Below are 10,587 nucleotides of genomic sequence, written 5' to 3'. Positions count from 1 at the left end.
GTGCTGCATCCAGCTCTGGAGCCCCTGGGACAAGAGGGCTGTGGAGATGCTGGAGAGTGTCCAGAGCAGGGCCAGGAGGATGCTGAGAGGCTGCAGCAGCTCTGCTGTGAGCACAGCCTGAAAGAGTTGGGGCTGTGCAGGCTGGAGCAGAGGAGGCTCCCAGGGGACCTTCTTGGGGCCTGCCAGGGTCTGAAGGGGGCTCCAAGAAAGCTGGGGAGGGACTTTTGAGGCTGTGAGGGAGTGGCAGGAGTGGGGGGAATGGAGCAAAGGTGGAGGTGGGGAGAGTGAGGCTGGAGGTGAGGAGGAAGTTGTTGAGCAGGAGAGTGGTGAGAGGCTGGAATGGGTTGCCCAGGGAGGTGGTTGAGGCCCCATGGCTGGAGGTGTTTGAGGCCAGGCTGGCTGAGGCTGTGTGCAGCCTGCTCTAGGGTAGGGTGTCCCTGGGCATGGCAGGGGGGTTGGAACTGCCTGCTCCTTGTGCTCCCTTCCAGCCCTGACTCATTCTATGGTTCTAAGACAAACCAAACCATTTCCCAGGATCCCTGCTCAGGAATGTCACAAGGGAAGACCAATTCCTTTTGTGATCTCTTCACTTCAAAAGCAATCCAAAGTGCAGCTCTCTCCCTGGGCCACCTTTCTGCAGGGTGATTAGTAAGAAATGATTGTTTTAAGCGCAGGGAACTGTGAGTGCTTTCTGCTCCCCTCCAACAGCCCTGCCTCGTTTGTCCTTAATGAATAACGAAAGCTGCTTTTGTATTGCTTCCCACCCGTGGACTTGAAAGTGGCTGTTAAGCTGTAATAAAGAGGACTTTAAAGGAAACCAGGCTGTGATGAAAACTTCATTCTGGGCTAATAGGAGCAGCATCTGCTTTTGAAGGTGTTTACAGACCTCACTGGGGGCTTTTGGTGGCTGGAGAGTTTTTAGTCCAAAAGCTGAGTGCCTCAAGCCTGGGAAGAAAAACACCACTGAATTATTCTGGGATCACAGGGTGGTAGGAGCTGAAGGGAGCTGAGTGCTGTGGAGGCAGGGAATTGATGCAGCCGAGTCAGGAATACACAGAAAATAGAGTTACACTGTTTGCCTGAAACCTGCCCCCAAACTACAGACAGAAATGAATTGAGTTTCAATTAGCAGATTGGGTTTGATTAAGAAGATCTTACAAGGGCACCACAGGTAAATTTGGCTGTTTCAGAAGTCAGGAGTTGGAAGAGGTCAAGCTGCTAACCAGAGCATTCCCCACTGTTAACCAGGCTGAGCCAAAAGCTCGCTGCAGGTGAGCCAGGCTGGCTGGGGGAAAGGCACTGCAGAGGCTCCTTAAGGCCAATCAAGCTGCACAAAGGCAGTGCTTATGGTGGGAGCCCTCCGAAGCAGGGACGGGCATGGCCCTCAGAGCCATGGCCCTCAGAGCCCAGCCAGGTGATGCTGATTCTGACCCAACCACAGTCTAGCAGCTCCTGCAGTATCGACAGCAGCACCAGCCAGACAAGGGGGGGCTCAACTCTGGATGTCCCCTACCACACCCAGCGTGCCCAACTCCACTGGGCAGTAGTCCTGGCTGAGCAAATCACTCCTGGAAAAGGCTGTTTCTCAGAGAAAAAAAAACATGTATATTCACAGAATCAAGGAATCAGTCAGGGCTGGAAGGGACCACAAGGAGCAGGCAGTTCCAACCCCCTGCCATGCCCAGGGACACCCTACCCTAGAGCAGGCTGCACACAGCCTCAGCCAGCCTGGCCTCAAACACCTCCAGCCATGGGGCCTCAACCCCCTCCCTGGGCAACCCATTCCAGCCTCTCACCACTCTCCTGCTCAACAACTTCCTCCTCACCTCCAGCCTCACTCTCCCCACCTCCACCTTTGCTCCATCCCCCCCACTCCTGCCACTCCCTCACAGCCTCAAAAGTCCCTCCCCAGCTTTTTTGGAGCCCCCTTTAAGATCCTGGCAGGCCACAAGAAGGTCCCCTGGGAGCCTCCTCTGCTCCAGCCTGCTCCAGCCCCAACTCTTTCAGGCTGTGCTCACAGCAGAGCTGCTGCAGCCTCTCAGCATCCTCCTGGCCCTGCTCTCGACACTCTCCAGCATCTCCACAGCCCTCTTGGCCCAGGGGCTCCAGAGCTGGTTGCAGGACTCCAGGTGGGGTCTCAGCAGAGCAGAGCAGAGGGGCAGAATCCCCTCCCTGGCCCTGCTGGCCACACTGCTGCTGCTGCAGCCCAGGCTCTGCTTGGCTCTCTGGGCTGCAAGTGCACACTGCTGGCTGCTGCTGAGCTTCTCCTCCAGCAGCACCCCCAAGTCCCTCTCCCAGGGCTGCTCTCCAGCCACTCCCTGCCCAGCCTGGATTTGTGCCTAGCATTGCCTAGTGAGGCAGCTGGGGAAGAGAAGCTGTGACCTGCAGACACAGCGCTCCCCACCCACTCTCTTCAGAGGCACTTTCGGGACGCTGAATGACTCCAGAGTGATCTTTCTTTACTCTGCCCTGGGTATTGCTTTCTTTTCTTTCTTCCCCACCCCCCCACCCCCCTCCCACTTCTCTTACTCTTTTCCTCTCCTCGTCCCTCCCTATCCTGGTGTGTGTACATGGTGTGAATGCAATAAAGCTATGCCTTTGACACCCTTTGAGCCTCAATTCTGTGTCCAAGAATCCCAACCTCCCACACCCGGGATCCCTCTGGACTGGGACAGATGCCATTGCATAGTTCCATGGATATTAGAATTTGGTGCCCCTTGATCCTTCTGGAAGGAAATCTGGAGAACACCTTGCCCAGGATATGCACTTGAATGTGGGCAGGAGTTTGAACAGCAGAAGTTGCATCTAAACAGGAGGAGGAACTTGAATTTAAGGATGGTGGAGCACTGGAGCAGGCTGTCCAGAGAGGTGGGGGAGTCTCCATCTCTGAAGACACTGAAATCTTGCCCGGGCATCTTCCTGTGTGACCTTCTCTAGATGATCCTGCCTTGGCAGAGGGGTTGGACAGGATGATCTCCAGAGGTCCCTTCCAGCCCTTACCATGCTGTGATTCTACAGATGCAGTGCTGCTGTGATTCAGCCTCCCTGCAGCCCGAGGGTGTGATTTATGTTTCAGAGCTGTGGTGCTGAGGGACGTGGCTTAGTTGTGACCTGGCAGTGCTGGCTTAAGAGTTGGACCTGAAAATCTTCATAGTCTCATCCAACCAAGACAATCCTATGATGGGAAGCAAAACCCCTGGAGGAGATTGTTTTCTGAGAAGAGATGGAGCTCGATGGCCCATGGCAGACTGGAGTATATCTGGATTTCACTGGAAAAGCCACTGCAAAGCTGATCTGGTTCTGCTTTTCAACCTTTCCTTGGGAAGACCACTCTGCAGGTGAAAAACTGAAGCTTGGAAGAGATGTGTGAGTTGCCCAAGGGGAAAATAAGCTGAAGGAAGAGTTAATTCCAATCATGTGGGTTGGTAAGTACCCAGAGACACTGCCTCCAGCCCACAGTCAGTCAGGTCTTGCTGCTGGGAAGAGAGTTCACCCTAGTACTGGGGCCAGTCTGATTTGAGTGGTGTCCAGTGACAGGACAAGGGGCAATGGGCACAAGGTGGAACCCAGGAGATTCCATCTGAGCAGGAAGAGAAGCTTTGCTGTGAGGATGCCAGAGCCCTGGAGCAGACTGCCCAGAGAGCCTGTGGAGCCTCCTCTATCCCAAATTCCGAAGTTGCCTGGATATTGTGATCCTGGGAAACCCGCTGTGGGTAACCAGAGGTGGGATTTGAACTAGATGATCTTCAGAGGTCCTTTCTGACCCTCCCACCACGCTGGGATTTTGCGAGTACAAAGTCTCCAACTCGAAGAAGTATCTCCTGAGCACCTCATCACTCCCACAGCCCCAGCAGAAGCGAGCATCACGCTGGGCAGTTCTTGTAAGTGAGGACTCCAACACCACCGCAGCGATGCTGGGAACCAACGGAGAATCCTTCTGGAGAGGCTTGATTCGCTAGCGGTGAAGGAAGAGACATCTACCTTGCGGAGGAGCACGCTGAGGTGAGCAGGCTGGGCTGGGGGGAGGGGGGAGGCTGCTGCAGGGGGGTCCTGCTCTCCAGTGGCGCTGCGGGGCTGGTCCGCGGCATGCTTGGCAGTGGGAAGGCTCGGAGGAGCAGCGCGGAGCAGGACGCTCAACTGCGGGCTCGCCGCTGCGGAGCCAGGACCTGCCACCCCCGGCTCCCGCCCGGCCCCGCCCCGCTCCGGACTCTTCCACTGCGGCGGCCGCGGAGCGGGAGCGGAGCCGGGGAGGTCGCTGGGGAAGCGGCGGTGCCCGCGGCCGCGGTCCAGAGGCCTCGCACATCTCCGACCCGCTCGGCACCGCCACGGCGGCGGCGGCGCCGGTTAGCTGGCGGCGCCCAGCGGCGTGTCCAGCCTCTCGGTGTGTCCAACCCCCCTCCGCGGCGCGGCGCCGTGGTACGGTCGGCGGGAAGGAGCCGAGGCGGCGGGGCGGTGCGCGGCACTGTGCCGGCGGCTCCCGCGGGGCGAGGGCGGGCCGGGCTGGGGCCGCTGAGCCTCGTCCTTCTCCCTCCTCATCGCCACCGGTGAGTGCTGCTTCCCTTCCCGGCTACTCTTTCCTCGGCGGGCAGGCTCCGGCAGGGAGCTCCCGCTGGGCTCCGGTGAGCTGCCGCTCGAAGCGGTCCGGTCTGGCTCGCACCGGCTTTATCGCCTCCCTCATTAATTTTTCCTCCTCCCATCCTCTCCTGGCTCTGCTGTTCACTGTGTTTGTCGTGGCTTTCCCCCCGCTAATCTGCCTTCTCCCGTTGAAGGGGCAGGGGCAGGCAGCGCGGCGATGCCGGCACCTGCGGGATGGGGAAACTTCGGCGTTCGCAGGCGGCGAGCCCGGGGCTGGGTACTCAGCCCCGCTTACCCGCCGAGCTCCGGCGCCGAGGTCGGGACGCTTGTCAGGCTGCTGGAGGGGGTGTCCGCGGGGCCACCGGCATCGTGCCCAGTTACTTAGTGTCTCCTGTCCAAACGAGATGCCCATTCCTCCCCAGGAGGGACCTGAGGCGGGGTGGAAGCCGAGCCCGAGCCGCGGGGGATCAGCGCCGCCGGTGCCTCTGTAGCCGGAGTGGCTTCCGAATGCGCTCCTCGTCGTGTTGGTGTGGAGCCCTGCGCTCTCCAAAGGCGGTTCCGGAGCGTTTCAGAGCCTTCTCGGTGGCGGAGGGGCTGGGCTGGGGGTTTCTGGGAGGCTTTAGGCTGCTTTGCGGGACTCCGAGTGCGGACACGGGCTCGGTCCCGTGTGCCACTCGCTGAGTTCTGGCTGAGCCGTGTGCCGGCTAGGGCGGTCCTGCGGCTCGGCTCTCTGACCGGAGCGCTCCGAAGGCTCGCTGCAAAAGTGGAGAACAACCCGGCCCGGCCCAGGCGATTCCTGACTCTGCTGCTGAGCCTGATGCTTGGATTTTTGCGGGCTATGAGGCTAAGCCGGGGACCAGGCTTGACTGGGCTGCCGGCTCTGGGGCTTTCCTGCTGCCCAGCAGCCACTCTCATTTCTGGAGGCTCTTCTGCTCGGGCTCTGCTGGAAGCTAAGTCCTCACGTCCCTATTGGCTTCAGCTTACTTTTGAGGTGAGCAAAACAGCCCCTCTCGCTTCATGCGGAGGAAGTCGTTGTTGTCTTTTCCCTGCAGATAAGTCTCGCTGGGTGATGGGTAGCTGGTGCCAATGTTTGCCAGCCTGGTGAGGGAGCTGGTGCGGGCAGAGCGTGTCCACCGCGGCTGGCAGCTTCTCCAGCGCTGGCAAGGGGCAGGGCGAGCAGTTGGGCTGGTGTTTGCTGTGGACCTCGGCGCTCAGGCTGAGCTTGTTTTCTTTGGCTTGGAGCGATGCTGGCTGGCATCTGCTGGGAGCAGTCACGGGATGGAAGGTGCAGGCTGCCTCCCGGGACCTCTGGATCATCCGTGCTGTAAGGAGGAAGCCTGCTCTCTTCTACAGGTGCTTCCTCTCTTGGTGTCCCTTTCTGGGTTGGGAAGGGGGAGGTGGTGCTTTGGTTTGGGCTCTGTCCTGTCCTTTCACCTGCAGGTTGCTCTGATTTTCTCCTAAGGTGAGGGATAGGGAAGGAGTTGGCTTTACTAAGCCAAGCCAGCAGCTCCTGGCTGGGGAGCCTGCGCTGCCCTGCTGTGAAGGGTTGCAGCTCTGCTGCTGCTCCTCGCAGCTGACCCAGGAGGTAAGGAGCCTGTGTCAGCACCAAAACCTCCGGTTAAGCCTCAGCAACGCGGCTCCGTGGCATCCCTTATGGGCTGCCTACTCTCAGTGAGAACTTGTGTCTATTGCTCACATGTCTGGAAGTCCTCTTCAGTGCTGGGTTTGGGTGAGCGGCGCTCGGCTGCGGGTGGTGGCTTTCGTTAGGATGTTCCTATCTGAAGACGGACACACGCTGAGTCCTCCACGCTGTGCCGAGGAAGGATTTCACTTCTATCAGGCTAAGGTTGTAGCTGGGTTTCAGGAGAATGCCAAAGCAGAAGATGGTGGGGCTCTTCAGAAGCACTTGCTTTAGAAAAGGCAAAAATAGGCAGCTGTGGAAGGAGGTTTTAGATTGTAAAGAGGAAAATTAAAGCTCCTGACAGAGAGCAGCTTATGTGGAGTAGGTGATGGGACTTGGTAGTTCAATCAAACAAGACCCTTAACACCTTCCCCGTCACAGAGAACAGCTTTCAGCTCTGCCTTGCCCCAGATAATTCACTAAATAGCAACAAAGCTTCTTTGCCCCAAAGAATTCACTAAATAGCCACAAAGCTGCTTTTGAGTGGAGCTCTCTATTGATGGCTGCCTAAGGAGTTTTCAGACCCTGAAGGAAACTTGCATCTACTTAAAGATACTTCTATCCAGAGGTCGTTTTCTTTGATGTGCTAAAGGCAGAATTATCCAAGAGGTTAACTGGGGGGGTCGATGAGCTTCTCCTTCCTTGCCCCTACCCATTGAGTTAGCTTTTTGCCTGGTGCAGAGCTTTGCTCCTCTATTTGAGGAAGCACAAAGGCATCGCTTGCAGAAAGTGCTGAAATGAAGAGCGTTTGGGGGGAGGGAGAGAAGGGACAAGAGTCAAATTTCAGGCCGGGGTTTTGATTCCAAAATAAGTTGCTCGTGCTTCCTCCCAGCTTGAGATCTGTGATGGAAAAGGTTGAAAACATCCAGCAGGGAATTAAATCTGAAATCAGCTACACAGAGGGGAAATACAGAATGAACTCTCATGGGTGTTTCTGGAGCTAGCAGAGAAAAGGAGAAGGAGGAACTGTTTGGATCAATAATGAGGTGAGGGTGTTTGGTTGGGGCTTTTTTTATTAACATATCATTGTAGAGCTTTAATTATGTAGTTCTAAAGTAAAAACTTTGCATCCTAAATGGTGACCTTATTGTGGCCTTCCAGTGTCTGAAGGGGGCCTACAAAAAAGCTGGGGAGGGACTTTTTAAGCTCACAGGGAGTGACAGGACTGGGGGGAATGGGGTGAAGTTGGAGATGGGTATCATAGAGTCAACCAGGTTGGAGGAGACCTCCAAGATCATCCAGTCCAACGTAGCACCCACCCCTATCCAGTCAACTAGACCATGGCACTAAGTGCCTCATCCATAGAATCAAACAGGTTAGAAGAGACCTCCAAGATCATCCAGCCCAACTTAGCACCCAGCCCTAGCCAGTCATCTAGGCTATGTCACCAGGTCCCTCATCCATAGAATCAACCAGGTTGGAGGAGACCTCCAAGATCATCCAGCCCAACCTAGCACCCAGCCCTATCCAGTCATCTAAGCTATGTCACCAGGTGCCTCATCCATAGAATCAACCAGGTTGGAAGAGACCTCCAAGATCATCCAGTCCAACTTAGCACTCAGCCCTATCCAGTCAACTAGACCATGGCACTAAGTGCCTCATCCATGGAGTCATAGAATCAACCATGTTGGAAGTGACCTCCAATCTCATCCAGTCATCTAGATCATGACACTAAATGCCTCATCCAGTCTTTTCTTGAACACCTCCAGGGACGGCGACTCCACCACCTCCCTGGGCAGGTTGAGCCTGGAGGTGAGGAGGAAGTTGTTGAGCAGGAGAGTGGTGAGAGGCTGGACTGGGTTGCCCAGGGAGGTGGTTGAGGCCCCATGGCTGGAGGTGTTTGAGGCCAGGCTGGCTGAGGCTGTGTGCAGCCTGCTCTAGGGTAGGGTGTCCCTGGGCATGGCAGGGGGTTGGAACTGGCTGCTCCTTGTGGTCCCTTCCAGCCCTGCCTGATTCTGTGCAATGCCTGCTCTTCATACCTGTGTTGGTAGCAGAGGGAACTCTGCAGAGTTCATGCTGATCTGAGTAATCTCAATAAAGCTGAATAGTAAAGAGGCTCTTAGGAGAATCTGAAGCCCAGGAGGCATTTTTCAGACCTGAGTTATGTCACTTCATTTTCCTCTTTCCAGTGCTGCCTCAGGCGTTTGCAGTTTTAAGAAGACAAAGCTTTTGTTTTCCAGCTGGCCTAGAAAAAAAACATTGCCAAGGATGAATCCAAAGTAAAGGCTTTCAGAAGTTGTCAGTTGTGATTAAGTTGATGTTGTTGTTGTTTGTGGTGTTGGGTGGTGGGTTTTTTTTTGGTTGCTGTTGTGCAGAAGAGTGCTGCTGCCTTCCTCGGCGTGATGTGACCTGTGTCTGCTTTTGCCACCAGCCCTGGTGTACCTGCTTAATTCAAGTGAGTAACGTTACACACTGTTCTCACCTGCCTTTAATTAGGAGGTCAGATGCCTACCAGCTCCATCTGGCTCTAAAATTGATTGTTGTGTGCTTCACAAAGAGCAGAATTGAGGTGACACCAGGGCAGGCATTGACTCGGAGCCGAACTAACATCTGCTTCTCAGTGTCTCTGTGATCTGTGTTAGATAGGATTGTCCTGCTCTGGCAGGGGGGTTGGACTCCATGATCTCCTTGGGTCACTTCCAACCCCTAGCATCCTGTGAGCACTGTGGTCTAGTTGAGCATTTGAGGTGCTGGAACTCTCAAAACCAAGCTTTGGAAGCTTTCTTTTTATTTCTGCATGTCTTAGGAGCTCCTTGGCTTGCATAGAGACGAGGATGTGTTCAAACAGGGAACTGAAAGCTTTTCTTGGGGCTTCTCTTGTTTCTTGCAGCTTAAAGCAATCAGAAGTAGTAGCCTGTGGTTGCCAGGCTGTGGGCAAACAAGAGGAGCTACCTCTGTGGAGCCTGAGGTGGGCTTAGTGTGCAGGATGGCACAGGGGGATGCTGAATGTCCAGAGAAGGGCAACAAAGCTGGTGAGGGGCCTGGAGCACAAATCCTATGAGGAGAGGCTGAGGGAGCTGGGCCTGTTTAGCCTGGAGAAGAGGAGGCTCAGGGGTGATCTTATTACTGTCTACAACTACCTGAAGGGGCATTGTAGCCAGGTGGGGGGTGGCCTCTTCTCCCAGGCAACCAGCAATAGAACAAGGGGACACAGCCTCAAGTTGTGCCAGGGTAGGTCTAGGCTGGATGTTAGGAGGAAGTTCTTCACAGAGAGAGTGATTGGCATTGGAATGGGCTGCCCAGGGAGGTGGTGGAGGCACTGTCCCTGGGGGTCTTCAAGAAGAGACTGGATGAGGCACTTGGTGCCATGGTCTGGTTGACTGGCTAGGGCTGGGTGCTAGGTTGGACTGGATGATCTTGGAGGTCTCTTCCAACCTGGTTGATTCTATGAAGTGTGCTGCCTGCAGTCTGTGGTTTGGGAGCTCCCAGGTTGCTCCTTAAGGAAAGGTGAAGTCCTGGGAGTGTTGCAGTGACTTCCCTCCCTTCAATCAGGTAAAACCAGTTGTTGTCTTCAGATCTAACCAATTCAAAGCAGCACTGGCCTTATTAACAGAGACCTGTATCTGCAGGGCCAGGAGGTACCCTGGAGTTAGCTTCATCCTGAGAGCCAACTGCTTTTGGGAGCTGTGCCTGGCTTTCTCCTGGATAGGCAGGCAAAGGCTGTAAGGGTGGCGTGAGTCATCTCTCTGGCTCTTGTATAACCCTGTTTAGCACAAACAATCCTGTTTGTTCTGCTTACTGAGGGCTCTTGTGCCTTCCAACATGAGAAGCCCCATGAGTGGATGTACCCTCTCCAGGAGGGACCTGATGAGCTGCTGTGGCTGTTGGGGAGGGAGATGGATCTTGCATCTGTCCCTCTGACACCCGACCGTAACAACTGATTTTGCTTCAGAGCAAAGCCAGCCTCGAGGATGCTGAAGCCAAGCACTGGCACCAAGCAAGGGGCGCTGGGGAGAAGCTCTGGAGGCAAGACCTGGCAGAACTTCTTGGGGAGCTTTTGCTTCTACCCCAGCGCCGGAGCCGAAGGGCAGTGCCCAGCTTGGCTTTGCTTGCGCTGCCGCACCTGCAGCGGGCTGGTTCCTTTGCTCAGCAGCCACCTGGAGGCTTTGCCAGCGACGTTGCACAACTCCCCTTTATCATCTCATTTGGGGGTTGGGTTTTTTTTCCCCTCCCCCTTCCAAAAGTCTGGGTTTAAAATAGAAAGCATCACTGCCAGGGTTAGTGGGACCCGCTAAGAAAACAAGCCCCAGGTAAATGGCAGGGGCACCTCTGGGCTATGCCAGCCAGAATTCAGTGATGTTTCCCCCACCTCCAACCCCTCCCTCCCCCCA

General features: G+C 55.6%; 1 protein-coding gene across 3 annotated transcripts in view; it reads left to right on the top strand.

The window, feature by feature from the left end:
- The first annotated feature begins 4,449 nt into the window (after positions 1–4,449).
- Positions 4,450–10,587, top strand: part of RALY (RALY heterogeneous nuclear ribonucleoprotein) — a 157,206-nt gene continuing 151,068 nt past the window's right edge. For 2 of the 3 annotated variants that reach the window (XM_064167494.1, XM_064167496.1), the window contains exon 1: positions 4,450–4,544. The gene's annotated coding sequence lies outside the window, so the exon portion shown is untranslated. The remainder of the gene's footprint in view (positions 4,545–10,587) is intronic. The other variant, XM_064167495.1, reaches the window with a different exon arrangement.

The sequence above is a fragment of the Pogoniulus pusillus genome, chromosome 29, assembly GCF_015220805.1.
Source record: "Pogoniulus pusillus isolate bPogPus1 chromosome 29, bPogPus1.pri, whole genome shotgun sequence".
Taxonomy (NCBI): domain Eukaryota; kingdom Metazoa; phylum Chordata; class Aves; order Piciformes; family Lybiidae; genus Pogoniulus; species Pogoniulus pusillus.
The sequence above is the reverse complement of the archived record's forward strand: the minus strand, read 5'-3'. Positions and strand labels throughout refer to the sequence as shown.